Source organism: Galeopterus variegatus, unplaced genomic scaffold, assembly GCF_000696425.1.
Source record: "Galeopterus variegatus unplaced genomic scaffold, G_variegatus-3.0.2 Scaffold1365, whole genome shotgun sequence".
NCBI lineage: Eukaryota > Metazoa > Chordata > Mammalia > Dermoptera > Cynocephalidae > Galeopterus > Galeopterus variegatus.
Genome location: NW_007727476.1, coordinates 265,091 through 291,974, shown reverse-complemented (window position 1 = coordinate 291,974; position 26,884 = coordinate 265,091).

Sequence of the window (26,884 nt, the reverse complement as noted above, 5' to 3'; positions counted from 1 at the left end):
CAATTTCCTTTGAAATGGTTGAGAAGAAACGTCAGGAGGTCCTTGCAGAATATGATGAAACCCAGTCCCAGCTGAATATTAAGTTAGAGAGGGGCCTGCCACCGGGGTGGGGGGCTGAAGAGAGCAGGGAGATGCAGAGATGGGGAAAGAGAAATTTTAATTGCAATTGTTTGGCCTGCGGATCCTAGGCAAATGACAGGGAGCCCCCAAGCAGCCACAAACACAGATATTTGAAAGGCAGAGACGGCTGGGGGTGGCTTGGTTTCTCCCTCCCCTCTGAGGCTGTTTGAGGAGCGGTCTACAGCACTGACAAGCACGGGTTTTGGAGACCATTGAAAAGTTTGGGGCCTAAATAGAGTAGGCAGCTTGGCTTAAGTGTTGCTAAGGAATACCTGGCAACCGACGACAATAGGCCTTTTAGAGAATCCAGGGCAAACAGTGACCGTGGTAATGGGGTGGGCTTAAGGGTCTCCTTGCCCGGCTGGGCCCCTCCTCTCCACACACAGAGGCCTGGGCACTGGACTATGTTCCGGAAATTCGCCACACAAAGCCCCATTCAGTGGGAGGAGGGCCAATGCGTGTGCTTTGGGGGTGTGGGGGTGGAGACAGGGGGTAGGGAGAGGGCGGGGGAAGGGGTACCGAAGAAGCTGCTTTACTGCCAAAAAAAGAAAAAAAAAACCCTCTCAAGTCTCTTTCTTCTCGCAAAGACTAAAAGAGGCACAGAAAGTGCTAAGTTTGTAAAAGAGGCTGAAAAGGTTCAGAAAAGTAGTATAAAAGAGGCTGAGGAACGCCCCGTGAATTTTGAACAGAGAGCAGAAAAGGGACCCTAAAAAGCAATTAGTGATGCTGCTTGTAAATGAAGAGGCAGCTAGTTTGGGGTGGGGAGCTGAGGGCTGGAGGTAGGTGTGCCAGGGGGTAAAGGTGGGGGTGGGGATGGGAGCAGGTGAGGAGAGTGGAGTGAGGTTGGGAGTGGGGGTGGCAGGAAGTTGAGGGAGTGGGGGGTGGAAAGTGGGCCCAGTCCTCACTCTAACCACATGCCTTCAGGCTGCTTTCTGCTTGGGCTGCACATGGGCTGTCCCAACTGCTCTGATTTTGTCCCCTGATGAGGCAGCCCCAGAAAGGCAGGGAAGCCTGGGATGGTGACCAGCACTCAGGGACTGAGTTGACTTCCCAGCCCCTTCAGTCTCTGATGACCACAGAGAAAGCCTCAGAGTTCTGAGCGAGTGGAGGCTGCACTCTCCTCTACTGAGTAGTGGCTGGATGCTCCAGGGAGCTGGGTGTCTGCCTGCGTTCCTGGGGGAGGCTCAGATGACAGCCAGTAGAGGAAGGCAAGGGAGCCAACAAATTAGCGCTCTGCAAATTCCACGTGCCCGAGCTGCATAACATCCATGCTCAAACACCCTACTCAATGGCTCTAAAGATAATAATTTTACATTTCCAACAGAATGTGCACAGTGACAATTATCTGTATTCCTACTGTGTCGCAGCATCAACCAATAATCAAGAGAATTATGTTCTAGTTGAAAGCAGATTTAAATAAACAGACGCTAAATGGGAGCCAATAATAGATGTACCAAAATAGTCCAAGCAAGGAAGCAGCCATTCAAATAGAGAGCTATTTAGTCAAGAGGACTGAGGCATCCAGACCCAGGGTTTGCAGCTCCCTGTCTGTGGCTCAGCCAGGCTGATGCTTTCTAGCTTCTTCCTGCAGACCTGGCCAGAGTGGTATCCTAGAATGATTCTTTCCTCCTTTCCTTCCTTCCTCCATTCTTCTTTTCCTGTCTCTTTCTTCTCTTCTCCTTTAACAAACATTCACCATTCATCACCAACTACATACATTTGGGTAGTATCATCAAAATTAATAATGCCCTGCCTTTCTTTGATTTTTGTCACTTTGCTCAAGATTCAAATTGGATCCTGTTGGCCCTGAATGGGGCAGGGGAGGAGGGTGTTAGGTCTTTAAAGGAAAATCAAACTATTGTTTCTATAAGGAGGAATGGGATGCTGAAGCAGCAAAATAATGGAGGTCTGTTATACATTCATTCTATCATTGCACGTTTATTAGAGGTTATCCAGTGTACCAGGCACTGTCTGAGGTCCTGGGAATTCAAAGATGAAAGGGCTGGTCCCTGTCCTCGAAAAGCTTCCAGCCTCACATGAAGGAGAAAACCAGTCTTAGTGAGTTGGATGAGCATGCGTACAATTGTAACCTAGGGTCCAGGGTCCCTTAAATGCCCAGGCACTTGCTGCCGCTAAAAGGCCTGACACAGGAAATGGACTGGTCATAACCATTTTTCTGAGTTTCTGTTGTTGCAGTAGGTGGTAGGAAGTCATGAACAATGAAATACTAGACTGTCCTCAAAATATGTCAGCCGAAACTGAAGTACAGGCCTCAGAGACGAACTTTGGTGAATCTCCTCCCAAGGAGGAGCCGGGATCTCCACACCTACCTGTCCCTATTTTATGTCATGAGTCAGCCATGACAGGAAGTCTCAATTTACCACCTATGGACTGTAACCTGTACTAGCCAAGGGCTCAAGGTTTAGGCTGTGTGATAACTTCCTGAGGCCTCACTGTTGACCAAAGACTACATTCCTTTCTGGGTCCAAATGCAAATTTGGCTTCAGAACTGACCAATGAACAATTTTCCATAGTTAACCAATCCAAATTGAACAAGCTTGTATCCTTCACCTACATGAGAGGACCCAAATGAGAACTTGGGCAGGAAGTTAGGTGGGAACTTTGGCTATATAACAAAACTCTTTTCCCTTGTTCAGGGAGACACTGCTTTGGGAGCTATCCCCAGTGTTCTCTGTAATTGCAATTAACAAAGCCTTTTTCTCCTAGCCTGGTCTTGGCGTTTTGCACTCTTGAAGGGAGGGATGCCTATTGTCCGGTAACACAATGTACAATGGGAGCCAGAGAAAGGCTCTGCCAGAGTGAGGTAAAGGTGATGTCAAGAATGAGTAACAGAGAACCTTGTGCCGGGCAGAGAGCCAGAGGGCTAGCATTTCTGACAGAGGAAAGAGCCAGCTCAAAGGCAGGGTGTGGTGTGTTCAGGACCCCGCTAGTACTTCAGCTAGAAAGGCTTCAGGATGAGGGAGTCAGAGAGAGGGTGGCTGAGATGGAAGGTGATGGAGAAATAGTCAGTGAAAACAAAAGGAAGAGCTTTGCTAGTGTGTACTCTTGAGTACAGGGTGATGAGCAGGAGCCTCATCTCTGCTGGCTTCCTGTTTTCTGAAGGGACCTCTGTTAACAATACTCTCCTGGCTTACTGTTTACTCTTTATCTATTTATTCATTTTTTGTTGTAACATAGTTGATTTGAATATCAGTACCTGTGAGCAATAGGTGATGCTCAAATCAGGATAATTAGTGTATTCAACATAATACAATGTGATAGTTTTTTGTGGCCCTTTACCCATTTCTCTCTTACTCCTTTCTCCCCCTTTCCCATCTCTGATACCTCTGGTAGCCTCAGCTCTGTTCTCGGCCTTTGGAAGTTCAACATATTATTGTTATTGTTGTGTCTTTCTTTCTTTTCTTTTTTATTTATTTGGTTTTTGGGTTTTTGGGTTTTGGAGGTTATTATTGTTATTGTTGTGTCTTTCTTTCTTTTCTTTTTTATTTATTTGGTTTTTGGGTTTTGGAGGTTTTTTTTAACCTCCCTCTTATGAGTGAGGAAATGCTGTTAATTTGTTGCTTAGATGATCCCTCCAGTGTTGAGAGAGGGGTGTTCAAGTTCCCAACTAATATTGCATTTGGGTCTATCTCTTTCTCAAGGTCTAACATTGTTTGCTTTGTATATCTAGGTGTTCCAATTCTGGGTGCATATATATTTATCACTGTTATGTCTTCTTGCTGGATAGATCCCTTTATCATTATATAGTGGTCTTCTTTGTCTCTTTTTATGTTTTTTGGTTTAATGTTTATTTTATCTAAGAACAGCTACTCCTGCTTGTTTTTTATTTCGATTTGTGTGGTATATCTTTTTCCATACTGTCACTATTACTCTGTGTGTTTTTGTAGAGGTGAGGCAACTCTCTTGTAGACAGCATATAATTGTAGACAGCATATAGCTTTTTATCAGTCAGTCTTCGTCTTTTGAGTGGGTAATTTAATCCATTTACATTTAGGGCTGCTGTTGAAAAGTATTGTTTTACAACTGGAATTTTATCAATTTTCATTTGAATGCTTTAAGTATCTTTTGTTTCTTTTCCTATTATTGTTTATCTCCAGTGGGTTTTTTGGGATATTTTTTTTTAGGTTTTTCAAAATTTTTATTGAATCAAAATTTATTATACATATTTTTGGGGTTCAACATTGAGATATGTTGATCAAATCAATATTACTAGCATATATATTGTTACAAATCATACTTATTCCCTATGCCCCTTGTCCAATCTCACACTATCCCCCTTTCTCTCCCCCTCCCCCATCTAATTACCCTAGATTTCTTCTCTCCTTCTGAAAGAATGATAGTTACTCTGTTGATTTATTGCCTAGATGATCTGTCCAATGCTGAGAGGTATGAAAATGTCCCCCAATATTATCATACAGCAGATGCTTATTATGTCACTCTGGAATGGGCTTTGTGGGGAGAGACATCCCATTCTTTTCTTTGTCTCTGCTGGTGACTCTCCTTGTGTCAATACACTCCAGTGGCTGGCAGACCATTTGCGTGGTGGTTGTGGTATCTAGCCACTTTTGTAGCAGCCATGGTTACTGTGCCAGCTGTGGTGGACCACCCACATGCAGGTGATGTTTTGGGCATTCTCCTAGGCACTGGTGTTGTGCTTGGCTGTGGGGGGTGTCCAGTCGCTGGCTCCATACCTTGGGTCCCCAGGTAGGCCCTGAGGTGCTGGCATGGAATGTCTGGTTGTGGGAGGGGGTCCAGTCCCCAGATCCATGCCTCACATCCCTGGGTGGACCTGAGATGCTGGTGGTGTGTCTGAGCTGGAACTAATTTTTTTGTGTCCTTTGCTTACTTCTAAAGTGGGGGATCTTCCTGTTAGGACCAGTACTTGAGCTCTGTGGTTGAGCTAAATTGCTGCTTTGCTGCTGCTTCCCTAGAGAAGGCTTTTTGTGCAGCACAGGTCGTAATGGTTGATTTATAGGTGCTTCAACATACATAATGTGAATATCTGTGTGCTTAAGGTTGTCTTTCAGCTCTCAGATTTTCTTTAATATCTTTTTCTTTCTTTTTTTTTTTTTTTTTGTCTGACTGAGTTATTTTTTTAAAAACTGTCTTCAAAATCAGAAATTATTTCTTCCACTTGCTCTAGCCTGCTACTTAAGCTCTCGGTTGTGTTTTTTATTCTGTTGAATGACTTCTCCAGTTTCATGAGGTCTCTTACATTCTTTATTAAGGTACTAATCTTTTTGTAAATTTCCTCCTTTACATCCTGAACAGCTTTGCTCAGTTCATTGTGCTGTCTAACAGTGTCTTCTTGTATCTCATTGAGTTTCCTTAAGATTTTTATTTGGAATTACTTTTCAGTGATTTCAAGGCTTCCTCCTGTATGGGTTGGTACTTGAGAGTTATTTTATTCCTTTGGCAGAATCATATTTTCTTGTTTTTTCATATTTCTAGTATCTCTACACTGATGTCTGGTCATCTGGCAGATGAGTTGCTTCTTCTAATACTCTAGAGAATGCCTTAAAAAGAGAGATTCTTGTAGATGTGTTTTATATTTACCATTGAGTAGGGTGTTTTAGTATTGGTTTGAGGTAGATGCAGTTGCATAGCTTCTGTGTGGGTATTTCAGCCATGGTCAATGTTGGAGTTATGTTGAGTGTCTCTTTGGCCTAGGCACTGGGGGACTTATTAACATTGTGTTAGGTTGTTGAGGATGTGGATAAGATTGTGAGTTCTTGGGAGAAGTGCCTGGGTGCCCTGTCACTCTTTGGTTGAGGTGAGTAACCCTGGGTGGGCTTGTTGGCACCCCAGTTAGCATCGTGTGACCCTGATAGGTGCACTGGGAATTTTTTTCTTTGCTCTGGCTATCCTAGGTTTTGGCACTCCCTAAGGGTTTCACTTGTTTCTCTCCCCAGATAAAGACAGTCACATGGGCTGCTCATATGGCTCCCACCCCCAGGTGTGCTACTGGTGGGGGCAACATAATTGCCCCTGTGGGTTGGGCTACTGGGCATGGGTCTGTGTCACTCACCTCCTTCCCTGGACTCCACTGGTGGCCCTCCTTGTTTCAATGCAGTCAAGTGGTCAGCAGTCCACCTACACACCAGCAGTGGCTACTGCTTACAGTGGTGGTGGCTGTGGCAATGGCTTTGGCAGACTCTTTGCATGACAGTGGTGGTTCCAGCGATGGCAGGCTGCTCGCATGATGATGGTGGCTGTCTGGCAGCACTGGTAGTGGCAATGACTGCAGCTGTGGCAGTTGCAGTGGCTGCTACTTGGCTGCAGTGTCTGAAGTGACAGCAGGGTTACCTTGGAGTGACAGCAGCAGCATCAGTGGCTGCAACTGCCTCCCTCATGTCTTCAGTGTTCTTGGTGGCAGTGGTGGTGGCTGCCACTGCCTCCTTGCATCTGCAGTGTCTGTGGCTTCAGCAACAGGCTACCCAGAGGACTGCTGCTCTGTGGGTAGCTACTCTGAGATGGGTTATGGTTCTGGGCTCAGACAATGGCTCCAATGAATGCAGTGGCAGTGAGCCTGTTTTGATATTCTTCTGCAGGAGGAACGTGTCCCGTGCACCTCTAGTTTGCCATCTTCCTGGAAGTTTCTTGTTTCCTCTTGTTAGCATTGCTCTCCCAGCTTCTCTGCCCCCTCACCCACTTCTGCCCAGGAGTGCAGAGATGAGCTCCATTTCTCTTCTGTTCTGTACAGAACAACTCTTCTGATCTTTTCTTGGCCACATCGCAAAAGGAGTCTGTCATTCCAGGGCAAGACCTATCTGTGGGTGTCCAGCAATGAGGTAGTCTAATCCTGGGGTATTATTATTCCCCCAAACCTAAGCTTGGTTCTTTGACTGCATTTTAATTAATAAAGCTGACATTTTGATCTCTGTCTGTCTTTGGTTTCTCTCATTGTGTAGAGAATAGGAGTACTATTTTTTTAGCCCTTTGAAATGTCAAGGCAAACTAAAGAGGTTAGAATCCATCCTGGACCTGGAGGAAGTTTAGAGCCATTGGAGGCATGTCATCCAGGGAGTGGATGATGTTTTTATGATGAAATTGTCCCTTTGGTCATTGATTGGAGAATGGATTGGAGAGGGTAGGGAAACCAGTTGTGAAGAAAGAGGTGTCAAAGACCTTAACCAAAAAAGCAGTGGCAGTAGAGGATTTGAGTAGAGAAAGACAAGGGATGTTTTGAAGATATTTTGAAGGAAGAATTACTAGCAGTTGGTGGCTGATTAAATGGAAGGATAAAGAAAATCAAGATTTTGAGTAAGACAACTGGAGTCTCATTTGCTGGGTTAGAAAATGCAGAGAAAATATAAGGTTGGAGGGGGGAAAGTTGATCCTGAGTTATGTTGTGATGTGCTGACTTAGAGGGCACAGAAAAAGTCTATTACACAGTTAGACATATAGGCTCAGCTAAGGAAAATAACCTGGATGAATTTACAAATCTATCTAGGAATAATTGTTGAAGCACAGAAATAAGAGAGAGGGTGCTGAGAGAGGGTGCAGAATGAGGCAAAGAGAAGTGTGTGGATGCAAACCAACATTTAAGTCAAGTTCAACAAAAACTTAGTGAGTTACTACTGAGAGCTGGGAAACTATTATATTATACTTTCTTTTATTGTCTTTAGTGCTTAACAGAACACCTGGTGTGCAATAAAGGCATTTGATAGTACTTGTGTATGTAAGTTATCACACAATGTACCTTCCATAATGCCCAACAAATCACTTCTTCCTTCTTCGTTGTTTGCTAAGAATTCTAGCTGTGTGCTAGGTATTCATCACGACATCCATCCATCTATCTGTCTGTCTGTCTGTCTATCTATCTATCTCTATCATCTGTTTATCTTACAGATAAAATATATAACACATACAAAAGCTAACATTTATTGATCATTATGATGCACCACATATTTTGCTAAACTCTCTACACACAACTATACAAGGCAGGTACTATTTATCTCATTTTACAAATGAGGAAACTAAGGCTCAGAGTAACCCAGCAGTCCAAACTTTGAAACCTGATCTTGTCAACTGCAAAGTCCATACTCTGAACCATAGGTCACACACTCCTCCCTGTCAAAGAAGATGCAACATGACTTGAAGTCTTGGGGAGCTTGCTGCCTGGCTGGAGAGATAAAATATCCCCTTGCAATGGTGTAGAATAACCACAAGGTGCAAAGTAAGGAATGTCATGTTATATTGGTAAGTTACCAGGAAGTCTGCCTAAGGAATGCTAATACTAGGCATAAAGTTAGATGGTCTTAAGTTTGGATACTGTACCATATTCATTGTGTAATGTTAAGTGCTATGAATCTAAATTTTTCTATGAGTGAGAAATGCCTTCTTCACAGGCACATGTCTGCCATCTGCCCTGTTGGAAGCATGTTATAAAAATCTCAGGTGGACATTTGCATTGTAGAAATTTTTCTTTCCCCTTCACTTTAAAACAAAACAAAACAAAACAAATAAACAAGCAAGAAACCTCAAAAAACAAAAACCTGAACAAAACAAACTGAAAACCATCTCTAAATAGAAAGAGCATCAAGAACATAGAACTAGATTTATTTGTTGAAATATTTATAATAAAAAGAAATGAGAATACTTATTATTAAGAAAACACTGTTGCTTATAAATACAGAAAGAAATGTCTAACAAAAAAAAGTTATGTGACAATATTTAAGCTTTGATAATAGAGTTGGATGTTTTTCTTTGTAAGGAAACTATAATTAAGACCAAGAGGGAGATTAGACATTCTAGTTCCTGTTTATTGATTTTTTTTCTTTTTACTGTTTGCATTTACTATTACTTTGTAGCTATACATTATTGTAATTTAAAACTATCTGCCAAAATAAGGAAGGCAATTTGTTCCATTAATTTTTCTGCTCAGAAGTAATTAATGTCAAAGAAGATAAGATTAAATTTTCTACTTGCATTCAGAAATTTTTTCTTGGTGGCTGGCCAGTACAAGGACTGAACTCTGGACCTTGGTGTTATCAGCACCATACTCTAACCAACTGAGCCAACTGGCCAGCCATGTATTGAGAATTCTTTAAGAGTAGTTCAGTCTTTTTGAAAAAATGTCTCATTATTACTTGTAATAAAAGTAATTAATAAAAAAAACTATGCTTTTAAAAATTGACTTTTCAGGACCACAGACAGCTTGGTATATTTTAGTTACTTTTACCCCTTGCCCAGTGTATTTCCTTTCATGATCAAAAGTAAAATTGTAATGCATTCTAACTACAAAATAGCTATTTTAAAATTTATATTTTTACTCTAAAAGAAAAAGGCATGTTTGATGACACTAGGTAAAGACCTAGTTTATTATGTCCACTTTTATTCATCTTTGACACTCTATTTCAATTTTAATTACTTAATGTACTCAGCAATGAGTGATAGGATTAACCAAAATCTAGAATTCATTTCACATTCTTCCTTCAAAATGTCCTTGATACTTTAAAGCAAAACCTGTTCTAACTGAGGTTGAATGTACACTTAAAAGGGAGATTTAGAGAAGATAGGAGTCTACAAAAGATCAGATTAGAATTACCTCCTTTCAAGTTTCATGTAAACTGAGGCAGAGAAGAGGTGTATAAACGCTACTTAATCCTCACCTCTGTACTGGAATTTCACCACAGATGCAAGGAGGGGAGAACCTTTCAGATAGAGAATTCAGGATGGGGTTAAGAAGGGAGGCAGAGAAGAGGTGTATAAACGCTACTTAATCCTCACCTCTGTACTGGAATTTCACCACAAATGCAAGGAGGGGAGAACCTTTCAGATAGAGAATTCAGGATGGGGTTAAGAAGGGAAGAAATATGTAAATGCTGAAAATCAAGAGGCAGTTGGATGCAAGTTGGTATAACTAGCTATATAATGTAATCAAAACCCTTTCAGTTGCTAGTGAGAGAAACCCAAATAAAACTGATTAGAACAATAAAAGAAAATTTGTCGATCATATATGAAAAAGTACAAGAGTATACTGCTTCAGGAACAGTTGTACCCAGGTGCTCAAATTATATATTATTAGAACACTTTTTCTCCCCATCTCTCAATTTGACTTTTCTCTGCATGGGCTTCACTCTCAGGAGGGTTTTCCCCTCATGCTACCAAGGTGGGCACCACTAGCTCCAGACCTACATGTGATCAGCATAGCAACTACCAAGAAAGATTTCAGCAAAAGTACTGGCCTGTTTTTACAGACAAGTCACTGTAGTCAGGGAATAGGACACATTGAGTCATGTGCTAACTCCTGGAGCTATGGATTGAATTAGAATGAGAATCACATAGACTGAGAGGAGGGAAGAAGAGGTTCTTCAAAGGAACCATTGGGTGAATGGATGATAGACAAGCAAAAACAGCAGAAGGTCTGTATTACTTTGATAGCAGTGCCATCGCAAAGTACCACGAATGGGTGGCTTAAACAACAGAAATATACTGTCTCACAGTAGAGGCTAGAAGTCCAAAATCAAGGTGTCAACAGCATTGGTTCCCCCTGAGGGTTGTGAGGAGAGGATCTCACTAAAATCAGCAGCTACCCTTTGTCATTTACCTACAGATCAGCTCTCAAATTACTTGGTTCCTAAGCTCCGACTGGCAGAATTAACCACTCTACTCTCTCCCCTTAGATGCAATATTTTCTCTTACTCTGCACTACAGAGTCTCCTAGTGTTTACTAATAATTTGTTTTCTTTACTTCCTGTCCTTACAGCTAGACTGCATTTCCCAGTCTCTCCTTCAGTCCTAGTGACTGAATTCTACTCATTGGAATACAAGTGGAAGTGACACATGTCATTTCTAAGCTAAAGCTTTTAAGAAGTGAGTAGGACCTTCCCTCTCTTTTCCCCATTATATTGACTGAAAATGACAGCAAAGCTTTAAGGGATAGTGGATCTGTGAGATAAAAATAACCTAATGAACCTGGAACCCTGATTTACCATGTGGAGGAGAGCCACCTGAGAACCAGGAACACTGACCCCAGACTGGTATTTAAATGAAAATAAGGCTTTATAGTGCTTGAGCCTTATTTATTTGTTATAGCAGTGTAGCTTATCCTACTAATATTTATTTTTATTTTGTTGTTTTAGATACTTGCAGTTTATTGCATATCAATTATATCTCAATAAATCGTTTTATTGAAACATAGTTAATTGTATATATCTATGGGGTACAAAGTTGAATATCAGTACCTGTGTGCAATATGTGATGCGCAAATCAGGGTAATTAGTATAGTCAACATTATACAATGTAATGGTTTTTCATGACCCTTTACCAAATCCTTTCTTACCCTCATCCCCTCCCCCTTTCCCACCTCTGGTAACCTCAGTTCTGTTCTCTCCTTTTGAAAGTTCAACATATTATTGTGATCGTTGTATCTTTTATTATTTATTTATTTGTTTGTTTGTTTATTTTCTTAGCTCCCACTTATGAGTAAAGACATGCGGTATTTCTCTTTCTCTGCCTGGCTTATTTCACTTAAAATAATTTTCTCTAAGTTCATCTATGTTGCTGCGAATGGTGCCATTTCATACTTTTTTCTGGCAGAGTAGTATTCTGTTGTGTAAATATACCACATTTTCCTTATCCACTCATCCAACAATGGACATTTATGTTGGTTTCAACTCTTGCTACTATAAATTGAGCTTCAACAAATATGGGAGTACAGATATCTCTTTAACATGATTTCCATCCCATTGGATATATATCCAGCAGTGGAATTGCTGGATCACATGGTAGTTCTATTTGTAGTTGTTTGAGGAAACTCCGTACCATTTTCCATAATGGCTGCACTAGTTTTCCATAATGGCTGCACTAGTTTTCCATAATGGCTGCACTAGTTTTCCATAATGGCTGCACTAGTTTACAGTCCCACCAACAATGCAAGAGGGTTCCCATTTCTCTGCACCCTCACCAGTATTTGTTATTTTCTGTCTTTTTGATAGTGGACAGTCTAACTGGGGTGAGATGATATCTCAATGCAGTTTTGATTTGTATTTCCCTGATGCTGAGTGATGTTGAGCATTTTTTCATGTGTCTGTCAGACATTTGTATATCTTCCTTTCAGAAATGCCTACTCAGCTTCTTTGCACACTTTTTAATGAAGTTTTTTTTTGTTTTTTTTTTTGTTTTTTTTTTTTTTTACTCAAGTTGTTTGAGTTCCTTGTGTGTTCTGGATATTAATCCTTTGTCAGATGCATAGTTTACAAATATTCTCTCCCACTCCAGGTTGTCTTTTCATTCTATCACTTGTTTCTTTTGCTGCGTGGGAGCTTTTTAGGTTGATAAAATCCCATTTGTTTATTTTTCCTTCTGTCCTCTGTACTTCTGGGGCCATGTTCATAAAGTCTTTATCTAATCCTGCTTCCTGAAGATTTTCTCCTATGTTTTATTTTAGGAGTTTTCTCCTAAATGATTTTCCTACTTCTGTCCTAGACCCTTATTCAGTCTGTTCTGAGCACGACAGCCATCGCTATCCTCTTGACATAAGTCAGATGAAAATATCCTTTACTCAAAACTCTCCAAGAGCTTCCATTTCACTCAGAAAAATCCTAGTACTAGCTTGAATGCCTGGTTCTGTTTGACCTCCCAGGACTTCTGGACCTCTTCTCTCATTACTCCACCGCTTGCCCATCCAGCCCCAGCCACATTAGCTTTTGTGTTATTCCTTAAACAAGCCAGGAAAACACCCAGCTCAAGACTAGTTACTTCTTCTTTTGCATCATGCAGATACCTATTGATTTATTCCCTCACCTCCTGCAAATCTTTGCTCAAATGCCGCCTTTTCAGTGATGCCTCCATGGACCAAGTTATCTAAACTTGCACATTCTCTTTCCAGAGAAAATTCTTTCCAGCTTTATTTTTCTCTATAGCACTTACCATTATCAAACATATAATATCTTTTTACTTATTTTGAGTGTTGTCTGTCTCTGCTGCTAACATGTAAGGTCCTTGAGAGTAGGGATGTGGGTCTGTTTTGTCCACTGCTGTGATTTTTGTTGAATGAATGAACATGTTCTGTGAACAGCAGCAGGACAGGTGGCGGTAAAAACCATGTTCTCTCCAGGTGAAAGGAGTCAGCGAGTCTGGGTTTAGGGTCTAGCTCCAGCACTTACTATTTGTATGACTTTCAAGAAGTCATTTATCATTTGTAAGCCTCACTTTCCACATCTGTAAAGTGGGGCTAACAATAAGTATTGCTAATTGTGAAAGCTGATGAATGTGAGAAGACAGACACCACAGATGTTTTTGTTATTGTTGCTGTGACCTGATGAGCAGTGACATGTTGTGGTCCTCCTACTTAGGTGTTGAAGTCATTTATGATTCTTCCACTAGAAATTTCTTACGTGACGTTTCACACATTGGGTTAGTTATAAATAATCAAAGTCTGGGTTCTAATCCCAGCTCTGCACCCATTCACTCTGTAAACCCAGCTCTGCACCCATTCACTCTGAGGACCTGGACCTCACTTTGTTCACTTGTGAAAAAGAGATTATAGTATCCACCATGCCTACCTTAGAGGGATAAAGATCACATGAATCACAGTTTGTAAAATTATTTTGAAAAACGGCAACTTCTACACAAATGCAAATGACACATGGTGGTTGGTTACATGGCTTCATGTGTCTGAGTTTAGTGTCCCCAATGGGAATGCAAGAAGAATCCGAGAACAGGAATATTGACTAACAAGGTTTCTGTAGCCTTGTCTCTCTCATCCCATCCCTCCGACTCAACCATACTGAAGGCACTCTTTTAGTGCTTGGTGATTGTTTGAGAAGCACAGGCTTTGTATATCCTATGTATTCCTCAAGTATTTTTTTTAATAATTTTTTCTAAATCTGTTAGATTTGCCTTAAATTTTGGGGCCACTGTATTTGTGTTTGGGCTACCTTGTGAAATAGTTTTTAAGTGGATATATTATGAAGGAATCGTCAGGATCAAGGAAAATCTTGCTTGAACTAACACAATCTTGAAATAGGCTTTCATGTTAGTGTTTGACTTAACACACATAGCTATAATAAATAACCTGGTGTACAATTCATTTATTTGAAAGCTATACAGTTTTATGGCTCTGATTAACTCCTGCACACTTTTACTTTTTTTTGAGAAAGGCTGTCCTTCCTGCCATTTCAACTTGCTGTCCCAAGTGGACATGTAAACAGGGTACCATCATGTATACATGAAAAAAAGATGACCTACATGTACAATGTTACAGTAGGGTATTAAAAGTACAATTGTTTTTTGAGAAAGGCTGTCCTTCCTGCCATTTCAACTTGCTGTCCCAAGTGGACATGTAAACTGGGTACCATCATGTATACATGAAAAAAAGATGACCTACATGTACAATGTTACAGTAGGGTATTAAAAGTACAATTTCAGCCATTTCTCCCAATTAAGGCTAACTCATCTGTGATTTCAGCCTCCCATTTGAAATAAAAGTCTAACGATAATTGGAGAACAGAGCTATTCACCACTGTACTTCAATCTGGAAATAATTGTCTTTGTTCAATTAGGAATCTGCATTTTCATGCCAGTCTTCACAGATTATTTTGAATGGAGAATGCACTCTGATTAAGAGCTATCCTTCTTGGAAGGAAAAAAACAAAAAATAAAATAGCAGCCTGAAGTCCTCATCCCCTTGTAGGATTTAACATTTTCTTTTCCCCTAACAGACTGAAAAAGATGTCATATAAGTGACTTTTTAGACTTCTTTAATATGGCAAAAACCTACTAAGGTATTCATATATGGCTTTAAAAAACTTTTAAACTCCTTGGGGATGATTCTTTAGAGTTGGGCTTGGAAAAGTGTCAATTTGTCTGAGGCCTTCAATTAACTTGTCATATAATAATGACCAGGTTTTAAATGGAGCAAAATCTGACCACCATTTATTTTTGACATTCATATAACCACTTATTCTTCTCAGTGCTTTTTAAATATGGCATTATATATAACTCTTACAAATAAAACCTTGAGAATTAGGGATTGTTATTCCCATTCAACAGATGAGGACAATAAAGGTCAGAAAGTTTATGTGATTTTCCCAAGGCTACCCAGTGAATCACTGGTGAAACCAAGAGTCTGCCTGGCTCTAAAGCCCATGTTCTTACACGCCTCTAGTACTTGTTTCTTATTAAATTAACAACCAAAGGAAAGTGGTGAAGATCATTCTTGTCAAAATTGATAAGATGTAAATAGAACTGTGAAAATACTGTCTTAACATATAAACCTCCCCGCTTCAATAATTCTGATTGGGCTTGTATTTAGTACCCCTGGTTGAAAATAAAAGGCCTCCGGTGGCGCACTGCTACAGTGCGCTGCTTGGGAAGCGCTGCGGCGCTCCCGCCGAGGGTTCGGATCCCATATACAGACCGGCCGCTCACTGGCTGAGCGAGGTGCAGGAGCAACACCATATTAAATTAGGTGGCACAGCAATAAGTAAGAAAGTAAGCCTATAAGCCTCTGTCTCTTGGGAGAATGTCAGCTCAAACACTTCTAAAAATGTCTTATTAAAAAAAAGGTCAATAAACTGAAGTTACTAAGCTTGGGGAAATAAAACATAGTTTTCTTGGGAAAACAGAGTTTTCTTCTCTGGAAGGAGAATAAGGGGAGGAAAACCTTTTCAGGGGAAGAAAGAGTACTCATCCCCCCTTAATGTAAAGAAGATAGCCAGTATTTGTGGGGTGATAAGTGAGGGAGATGAAAGTAAGCCTATAAGCCTCTGTCTCTTGGGAAAATGTCAGCTCAAACACTTCTAAAAATGTCTTATTAAAAAAAAGGTCAATAAACTGAAGTTACTAAGCTTGGGGAAATAAAACATAGTTTTCTTGGGAAAACAGAGTTTTCTTCTCTGGAAGGAGAATAAGGGGAGGAAAACCTTTTCAGGGGAAGAAAGAGTACTCATCCCCCCTTAATGTAAAGAAGATAGCCAGTATTTGTAGGGTGATAAGTGAGGGAGATGGGTGCTAAGGACTAATGTTTGTGTGTCCCCAAAATTTGTATTTTGGAGCCCTGACACCCAAAGTGATGGTATTTGGAGGTGGGGCCTTTGGGAGGCACCTGGATTAGACTATGTCATGAGGGTGAGGCCCTCATGATGGGATCAATGCCCTTATGAAACGAAGAGACAGACAATCAATCTCTCTCTCTCCTTGTCTCTCAATTTATACACATAAGAAGGAAAGGCTGTGAGAGGACACAGCCAGAAGACAGACATTTGCAAACCAGGATGCAGGTCCTCACCAGACACTGAATCTGCTGGCTCCTTGATCTTGGACTTCCCAGGCTCCAGAATTGTGAGGGGAAAATGTTTGTTATTTACATCACCCAGTCTGTGGTGTTTTGTTATAAACTGACTGAGACATGGGGCAAAGTCCACTCTGTTTTAGGATTTTTTTTTCTCCTATGGAAGCCTCTTTTCTACCACCCTTCTCACTGACAGACAAAACTAAGTGACCATGTTTGTACCCTGTCATGCCCTAGATTGGACCAGGATGGATACTTGAATCCATGTTAGAAAATCTACTGGCTGGCCTACAACCAATCCAATTCTCACTCTTGAGAGTACTAAGGTCATAACAACTAGGGTAGAGTCAGTGGTGAGCCAAAACTAGATGCAAACTGCATTGAAGGAGTGATGAGGGAAGTAGAAACAGGAGGCAGCTATTCCGCAGAGAAATTAAATCTACAGGTGCCAAGTCTAGGTTCTGGTTACTTCCCAATGAAGCTCTGCTGAACCTAATTTCCTTTTTAAAGAAGGATGTGGGGGGCCGGCCCGGTGGAGCACTGCTATAGTGCGCCGCCTGGGAGCGTGGTGGCGCTCCCGCCGAGGGTTCGGATCCCACATACAGACTGGTTCCCGCTCACTGGCTGAGCTAGGCGCGGGAGCAATACCAAGGGTTGCGATCCCGTTGCCGGTCCGTTCGGATCCCACATACAGACTGGTTCCCGCTCACTGGCTGAGCTAGGCGCGGGAGCAACACCAAGGGTTGCGATCCCGTTGCCGGTCCCGATCCCGTTGCCGGTCCTGGTCCGGTACAGGGGCGACACTGAGGGTTGCGATCTGTTGCCGGACACGGAAAAAAAAAAAAAAAAAAAAAAAAAAAAAAAAAAAAAAAGGAAGGATGTGGGAGTTCCTCTTATAAAATTACAATATCTCACGTCCCAGACTTTTGTTTCGGTTAAAGTAATTTCAACAAGTTTTTCTTAGCGTACAACTAATTAGTCCCTGAATAAGATAAAGGACAAATATCTAATAATATCCTTGAAATTCAAAAATCATAGATAAGGGAGAATAAGGATGGAAAAGATCTAACACTTATTAAAGGTCTTCCATATGACAGACATTGTGGTAGGTATATTATATATTTTGGGGTTTTTTGGTAACAGTATATCTCGGGGATATTTCTATCTTAATCATACAGATGAAGCAAATGACTCCCAAAGAGCTTAACAAACTTGCCTAAACTCCTGCAGTATCAGTATTTAAACTCAGGCCTTCCTGGCTCCAAGTCCCTTTCTTTAACACTGCCACCAGGCTTTGAAATAATGCACATATTGTTACCAGGTAACAGCAAGACTCTTGAAAACAGTGAATATATCGGTTACTATATGTGATGGCTAATTTTATGTGTCAGCTTGGAGGACGTTTTTGGATGAGATTAACCTTTAAATTGGTGAACTTTGAGGAAGCAGATTACCCTCATTATTGTGGGTGGGCCTCATCCAATCTGTTGAAGGCTTGAATAGAACCATAAGACTGGCCTCCCAAAGTAAGAGGTAATTCTCCAGCAGACAGACTTCAAACTTCATTTCCTCCATTGGCTTTCCTGGGTCTCTGCCTGCAGCCTTTGGACGGGAACTGTACCAGTAGCTCTCCTGGTTTCTAACCTGCCAGCCCGCACTGCAGATTTGGACTTGCCAGCCTCTGTAATTCTGAGTCAATATATACATATTATGCAATATATCCTATTGTTTCTGTTTCTCTGGAGAAACCTGACTAATACACAATAGAAAAGGCTCGATCACAAAACCAAGTTTGAAGTTTCAAGCTGGTTGCAGAGTTTAAAGTGTTTTTGACACAGCTCCCCTATCTTCTTATGCTGGTTGTTGGCATGGTGTTCATATCTCCATCTTTTTATTTTCAGCATATATATGTTTTTATATCTAAAATGCATCTTTTGTAGATAGTGATAATTAGATATTGCTTTTTAAATCCAGTTTGACTGCCCCTGCCTTTTAATTGAAGTGTTTAGTTTATTAATATTTAAATTATTATTGATATAATTAGCTTTAGTTCTACCATTTTACTATTTTTTTAATTTTGTTTCATTCCTCTCTTTTTCTCCTGTTTCTTCTATCCTGACTTCTTTTGAATTGATTGTAAAGATCTTAGAATCCCATTTTAATTCATCTGTTGGCTTTTAATTTATATCTCTCTGTGTTATTTTTTAGTTTTCACCATGAATTATCATATACATCCTTAATTTTTCATAGTCTACTATGTGTTAATGTTGTACCTTGATGATACAAAATGTATACAACCATAAAGATACATTTATTCCTCCTACCCCACTTTATGCTCTAGTTATATAATTAATACTACAACACAGCACATGTGCTACTAACTCTATAATACAATGCTATACTTTTGTGGTTAGTCTCATATATTTTTAAAGAATTTAAAAGTAAAAATGGCTGTTTTATATTTACCCTCATATTTACCATTTTCAGTCCTCTTAATTATTTCCTAAAGGTTTATGTTTCTATCTGGCATCATTTCTCTAAGATCAAATTCTCAAAGAATTTTCTTTGGCATTTCTCTAGTAAAACTGTGCCACCAATCATTTCTCTTACTTTTATCTGAAAATGTCTTTCCTTAATCTTTACTCTTGAAGGATATTTTTGGTAGATATAAAATTCTAGATTTTGTTTTGTTTTGTTTTGTTTTTTGGCCAGTGCTTTAAAGGTATTCTACTATCCCTGGGCTTCCATTATTTCTGATGAGAAGCCAATGGCCGTTCAAATTCAAATCATTCAGTTCTTTGAATGGTCACTCAAATCATTGTTCCTCTGTACATAATGTGTCATTTTAATCTGGCTTCCTTCAGGATATTCTCTTTATTATTGGTTTTCATCAATTTGATGATGATGTCTTTAGATCCAATTTTCTTTTCACTTATCCTGCTTAGTGTTTGCTGAGTTTCTTAAATCTCTACTTTTGTGTCTTTCACCAAATTTGAGAAAATATTTAACCATTATGTTCTTATAATTTTTTATATCCTTTTCTATCTTTCCTTTACTCTGACACTTCAATTATATGTATGTTAAATCTTTTTATATTGCCTCATAGGACTTTGAGGTTTTATTTATTCTTAAAACCTGTCTATCTTAGTTCTTCATATTGGAATATTTCTATTGATTTATCTTTAAGTTATTTCACTTTTTTTCCATCTCCAATATGATGTTAAACCCATCCAGTGACTTTTTATTACATATATAATATTTTTCAGTTATAAATTTCCATTTGAACTTTATAGCTTATATTTCCTTGCTGATATTTCCTGCCTTTCAGCTGATTATGAGTATAATAGCTGCTTTAAAATTGCTGTCCAATAACTACAAAAAATGGGTCATCTCAGAGTCAATCTTCATTGATTACTTCTTTTCTTCACTATGGGTCACATTTTTCTATTTCTTTAAATGCCATGTAATTTGAATGGTATCCTGGAGATTGTGAATGAAACATTGTCTAGACTCTGTATAGTGTTATATTTCTCTGAAGAGTATTGATTTTTGTTTGTCCATCTTATAAGCCAAACTTAAAGTTCAAAATTTTGTTTCTCTGCACTGGGCAGCAGGTGAAGTTTTAGTTCAGTTATTTTTCTTTCTTTCTTTCTTTTTTAAAATTTTATTTAGCCTTGAATGGCCTGCTTAGAGTTTGCCCAGCAGATGTATACTTTAGACATCAGCCAGAGATTTGGGCAAAGTTTACACACAGAATTTAGGGCTTCATCTCTCTGCTCTCTTTATGCAGAGAATCCCTCTCAATTTTCAGTTCATGTAATTTCTCTGAAATATGTTCTCTAGTCCTTTAAACCACTAACACTATGACTTGCCATAAAAACAGGGACTCACCCAAAGCCACCTTCTTTCTTCAAGTGGAAGCCCCCCTCCAGAATCTGCCTGTTTGGGATGGCTTTCCAGTGCCTTCAGGTAATTGTTTCCTATATTATTTCCAGAGTTTATGGCTATTACTTTCAGAATGATTAATCATATAGGAACTACTCAATCATTACCAAAAGTGGCAGGGTAGCTGGAATTTTTGAGACTAAAATTTACAAATAACCCTGCACACAAACTCTCAAAGTATTCTTTTAGCTTTTCAGGAACAAATATTTAGGATGTTTAGTGTTCAAGAAGTTAATTTCAGATGAAGCCAGTCACATGCTAATGTCACTCTTTAATAACTCACCAAACAGGTAATCAGACAAAAGCTGTTTTAAACTGGAATTTCCTTAAGTCCCAAATATCAAATTTCTAACTTGGTTGCACATAATGAATAAGGAGATTATATAGTGTGTTAGAAGGTGATAAATGCTATTTTTAAAAAAGCAAAATCAGAACAGGGTAAGAGGAGGCCAGGTAGGGGTGGAAGGCATTGCAATTTTTAAAAGGGTGGTCAGGGTATGACCCATTGAAATAATGACATCCAAGCAGATTCTTGAAGGAGGCAAGGGAATTTGCTTACAAATATCTGGGAGAACAGTATTTCAGGAGGAGGGAACATCATCATTTACTACATGTACTAGTTCTACATATTTAATCATCTTAAGAATCCCAAGAAAGAAGTTTTATTATCTCTACATTACAGATGTGGAAACTGAGTGCCAGGAAGGCTAAACAATTTGTCTCTGGTCAGAAAGCTGATAAGCAACACAGCCAGGTTTCAATCCTAGGCATTCTGTCTATAGATCTTACCCTCTTATCCACTCTGCTGTTTATCTGTTTACTGAATTCATTGCCATTTTTTCAAATAATAAATATGGTCATGCTTTCAATTGTTGAAGACCTAGTTCCAACTGTTAAGGAGCATGCAATGTAGTATATGGTCATATGAATAGATAAGTTGAAATATAACAAAGTTTATAACAAAGGTCTATAGGGACAAGGGCATTTTGCACAATTCACACCAAAAGTTGACTAAACAAACACCTGAAAATCCACCATCTTCTACTTCTGGTGGTGTCATTTTTGCTTATTTATATAAATCCTGAGCTCAGTCACCTTGCAGTTCTCTCTAACCCTGCACAAAGCTGCCTTGCATCTGAATTCAGTGCACCTCTCTGCAAGAGAAAAAGAAGGAAGAGAGGATGGGTGGGGTGGGGAAGGGAGAAAGGACAGGAGGACAGAAGGAGGAGAAAAATCCCAGACAGAATTTTTGATAGAATTTAAGCTTCCTCTCTGCAAGTGCATCTTACCTAAGAAGTTTTGGCCAACAACTCATGTCCCCAGGTGACCTGGTAAATACTACATATCCAAACTGAGGACCATCAAGGTCCAAAATTGAAACTGTACACCAAAAACAGCTCACCCATGTCACTCTAATAATTACTCTCTTTTGTAGTCTACACACATATCTCTAGATACACTTATTTAATTGCTTCAAGACTCATGTTCTTTGTTTGTTAAAAGGAGTTATAATATTTCCTCTTTCATAGGGCTGTTGTGAATATTAAATGAGATAATACAACTCTTGCCACATATTAAGTGCTCAGTATATGGTAGCAGTTACTATTTCCATTCCAATCGGCTTCTTGGATATTAAAATGCTCAATACGTGCTTGATGAATATGAATTAAAAATTTTTATTTCCTGGTTGCTTTAAGTAAAAATATTTGGAAGCAAAAGTCATGTAGAAAAAGTAGTGGGAAAAGCACAGAGTTTTGAAGACAGGAGGACTTGGGCATGGCTCTGATTCTGTTAGTTATTAGCTAAGGGAACTTCTGAAAGTTACTAAACCTTAGTTTCCTTATTGTTGAAATAAAGAGAGCAATCTTTAAGTATTAAAAAATATCTATAATTTATTGAATGCTTGCTGTGGGCCAACATTTTTTCAATATTTATATTATTCAGTAAAATCTTTACAAGGTATTACTACTATGGGTGTAGAATGAGGATGGTGATGGTTGAAAAGATGCTGATCCTTGGTATTCCTGCATATTTTTTTAGCCTACTTTGCAAGTATTTTCTCATCTCCCTGGTTACTTTACTTTAGAATGTCCCAGAGTTCAGACCAGTGTCCTGCTTCTTCTCTTCTCTACCAATTCTCTCTCCCTTGGGAATCTCACCTAATCCCATGGCTTTAAATAACATCTACAAACCAACTACTTTAGAATTCATGTTTTTCAGCCACAACAACTCCTCTGAGCCCTAGATGCTTATATCCTAGTGTTTACTTCTGTATATTTAAACTTAACATGTCCAAAATGGAACCCCTTCATCATTACCCTAAAACCCACTCCTTCCACAGTGTTCCCTATCACACTAAATGGCAATTCCATTCTTTTAGTAGTTGCTAACCCAAAATACCGCAGTCACTTTGATCCTCTTTCACATCTCACAGTGCTGTCTTTCAGCACAAATTGCTTGTGTTTCAGAATACATCCAGAAGCAGATCATTTCTCACCATTCCACTGCTACTTCCTTGGTCCAGGACTCCATCATCTCCTGCTTGGATACTACAATGGACTACTAAGTGGTCTCCTTGCTTTAATGTCCCTGCCCATCCCCTACCCTCACACCCCTGCTGGAGTCTGTTCTCTACCCTGTAGCAAAGGTGAGCTCATTAAGAGGTAAGTCAGATCACATCGCTGCTCTGCTTAAAACCTTTCTCTTATAGATTTCCATCTCACTCAGAAAAAAATGAAATGTCTTTACAAGGGCGTCCGGGCCCTACACTATTCCCGATCCCCTCTTCTCCAGCCTCTTACCACTGCGCCCTCAGCTGCTTCTCCTCTCCACCTTGCTCTTTTCTTTCGCCCTCTTTGCTGTTCCTAGAACACACTGGGCATGCTTCCACTTCAGGGACTTCGCACTTGCCTTTCCTTCTGCCTGGAATGCTCTTTTCCCAGAAAGACTCCGTTTCCCTTTTACCCTTTTCAGGTTTTTGTGCAAAAGTTATCTTCACCATTAAACCTTCCCAGTAGGCCTGGCTATGTATATGAGGGGTCTTCTAAAAGTTCGTGGAAGGATTTGTATTGTCTTTTAATTCTATTTTTCTGTGAACTTTTTGAAGTACCCTCTTATACTGTGAGGCTCAATGCAAAATGAAAATACAGGGGAATCCTTTTTCCCAAACTATTAAGAAAGACTCAGAGAAATCTAGCAGTAGTAACTTTATTTAACTCAAAGCTATCCAAACTTATTTAAACATAAAAGTCTTTTTTCTTTTATATAACCATTCACAAAATTTCCATGTGACACATTTTGCGAAATGCCTGGCAAACCTTGAAAATAGCTTTTAACACCCAAATTCCATAAATATATTCTAAGACCAATTAATACTCCATAAAATTATATAATTGTTTATATATTAATAATATAACATGTTATAAAATTATATAAGATACATAATAAAATAAATTTATAATATATATTGATATCATATCTCATAAAGATTTGGGTCTTTAATCATTTTCCTTTTGCTTTATAGGAAGTTTGCTATGCCAATATGAAAATGGGAATCTGCCCTTTGAGTGATTTCTTTACCCAAATTAGTTTTAAGAATAATGTAACAGACATTGACAATATATCTCTTAAATTTTGTGTATTCTTTGAGCTTTCTTTGTCTTAAGGTTTTTGTAAGACATTTGTATTTTAGAGGGAAGTGTGACTTTAACTCTTTGGTGCTAAACCCTCAACATTCAATGGTGATGCTCACTAACTCCAGAGATAACAGCTTCTAAAGATATAAAGATAGAAGATTTCTATCTGAGGCAGGCAGAAGAGGTGAAGTTTTCAAAGGAAGAACTTCCTTTTCTGACGATAACTGAGTACAAGGGGAATCCACATGTATGCTTTTCTATATATTCCATAAGGTATTTCTCTATTCTTCTATATTCTCTTAGCCATGCATATGCATATATACATATATTTGCATATACTCTATCTCAGTGTTGCTCAGGCTGAAGGACCAAGTTTGTTTTTCAAATTACCACTTATATCCTTACCTAACATTTTTGCAAGATTTTAACAAAAATAATCTACTAGAGTAAAGGAATTTTTTTAAAAAACATACAAAATACAAGGCCAGATATTTAATTATTGCATTCAACAAGCATAAAATTATTCTTAAATTTCCAAAGTTTCTAAATGCTTATTCTCCATTTCTGTATTAATATCACCTTAGGCTGAAACTAACAGTTTGGAGACTGGCACCAGACTGTGGGCTATATATTGAGCAGCACTGTCTTCTATCTCTTGCCTTTACTACTAATTTAGTATTGTAGCATATACTACCATTTATTGTGATTTATCTTTTTACTTCATTGAGAGCAAGAGATATCTATTTGTGTCCTTGAAGTTTTTAGGAGAAAACACTGTACACAGCAGTTACTCAATGAATATGTGCTGATTTGCACACTCATGATAGATGATAGATAGATAGTCATAGGGAGAGCTTTATAAAAATTTAACTTTTTTTTTCTTTTGTATACTCCTCTGGATCAAAGTTAGGGAGTTTTAACAAGGAAATAAAAATCCCTCTTTAGAAAATTTCCAAGATAAAGAAAAACTATTAGAGGGCTTAAGGTTTAGAATGTACACAAAGTCACAAAATAATCATTTTAGAAAGCTTTTTAGTGAGTTTTGTATTTTAAAAGTGAAGTTGCACATTGACAGACTTGTGGGTAGTTGTCTTGCTTTTAACGATCTCCTGGAACAGAGATTTCAAAATTTCCCATAAGAGTCTCAATCTGGTATAACATTACCAGAAGAAAATGAATTTTTTGTATCATCTGAACTTCTGGGTAAAAAATTTAACACTAAAACTCAAAAGAAAAAGATGAAGTGCCTAATTCATGTGCTTTTTAGATTTGGATCTAAAGCTTTTTCAAGTCACCTATAAAGCCCCAATGGCTAAAGGTTGTGATAAATCTATTTCATATTTCATGCAAGCTGATAACAGCTTTTATTCTAAACAATAAAGAGCAGAAGGGTCTTTAATAAGTTCATCTGAGGTTCACTATAAGCAAAAAAATATTTTCTGGTGCAATCTGTTTGACTTATTTTGTACAAACTAAGTTATGTTAGCAAAATGATGGTTGAAGAAAAGAACCCTCACCACTGCAGGACCCCAAGAGCTTTAAATCAGACTCTCCTGCAATTATCCAATGGGCTGGTGATTGCCAAGTTCTGCAGCAGGACAAAGAAAGGCAGGTATGTGATAGAATCCTGGATACCAAGCTGAGTGATATGCTCCATTTAATTCTTTCTTCGCTTATCTCGTGCCCTTCCAAAGAACCCTCACCACTGCAGGACCCCAAGAGCTTTAAATCAGACTCTCCTGCAATTATCCAGTGGGCTGGTGATTGCCAAGTTCTGCAGCAGGACAAAGAAAGGCAGGTATGTGATAGAATCCTGGATACCAAGCTGAGGGATATGCTCCATTTAATTCTTTCTTCGCTTATCTCGTGCCCTTCACTAATTCCTCCACCTTCAGCTTCAGCATAAGCTGATCCATTGTTTTGTGTTTGGACTGCAGCTCAATATTCCACATGAAATATTTTGGGGAGGACAAACAACAAAGCAGATTGGTTGGAAAATATAAAGATTCAAATATGCTTATACAATGATAAAGACCAAAACTCCAATAAAACAGCAAGAGACAGGGACAATGTATTTGCATCTGAAGTGTTCATGTCATAATTTGCAAAGTCTCATTCAACTTTATAGAAGAAGTTCACACCCCAGTAGGTCAAGAGGTAAAGAACAGGTATGAACAAGCATGAACAGGCAGTTCATCCAAGAGAAAATGCATAGAGGAAAAGAGCAAATGAAAAGATTTTAATCTTTGCTACCCATCAGAGAAATGGAAATTTAAAAAATTGACAGTAAAAAGATATTGACTTAGAAATGCTAAACTATATTTAAAAGTTAAGATCTTAGAAACTTAAACATTCATTAAAAATTAATGTTCAAAGAAATTACACGTTTAAATTGAGAAACTCCCACACTTCTGATATTCTAAGTTGGTCATTCACAAATTGCTAAAACAGACAAAAAATAACTATAAAGCTATTCATACCATTTGGGCCTGAAAAACTGTGGAGGAATGTATCCTCAGGAAATAACTCAACTGAATAAAAAGCTATAAGCACGAAATATTTACTGTAACTAAGGGAGAGAAATGTGTTAAACAGTATAGAAAGATTAAGTAGCCAATAAAAATAATGCTTTGTAAAACACACAGAAATCTAAAAGAAGTTATTATATAATATTAAAGTTAACATCAAAAATGCAAGGCAATTCCAGCTATTTAAAAACTGTATGCATGTGATGATTTGCAAATTCCCTTACTTGGATTATTTTGCCTATTCTATGTATTTTTTTCCTCTAAAAACACCACCACCACATTTTCAAAGAAGGAAACGGTGAGTATCCGGAGGAGATGCTTCTCCCCCTCACCTTACAGTCAGGCTTTGCTGACACCCAATTTTCTTCAGCCCTGTCAGCTCCTTTTTGGAGGAG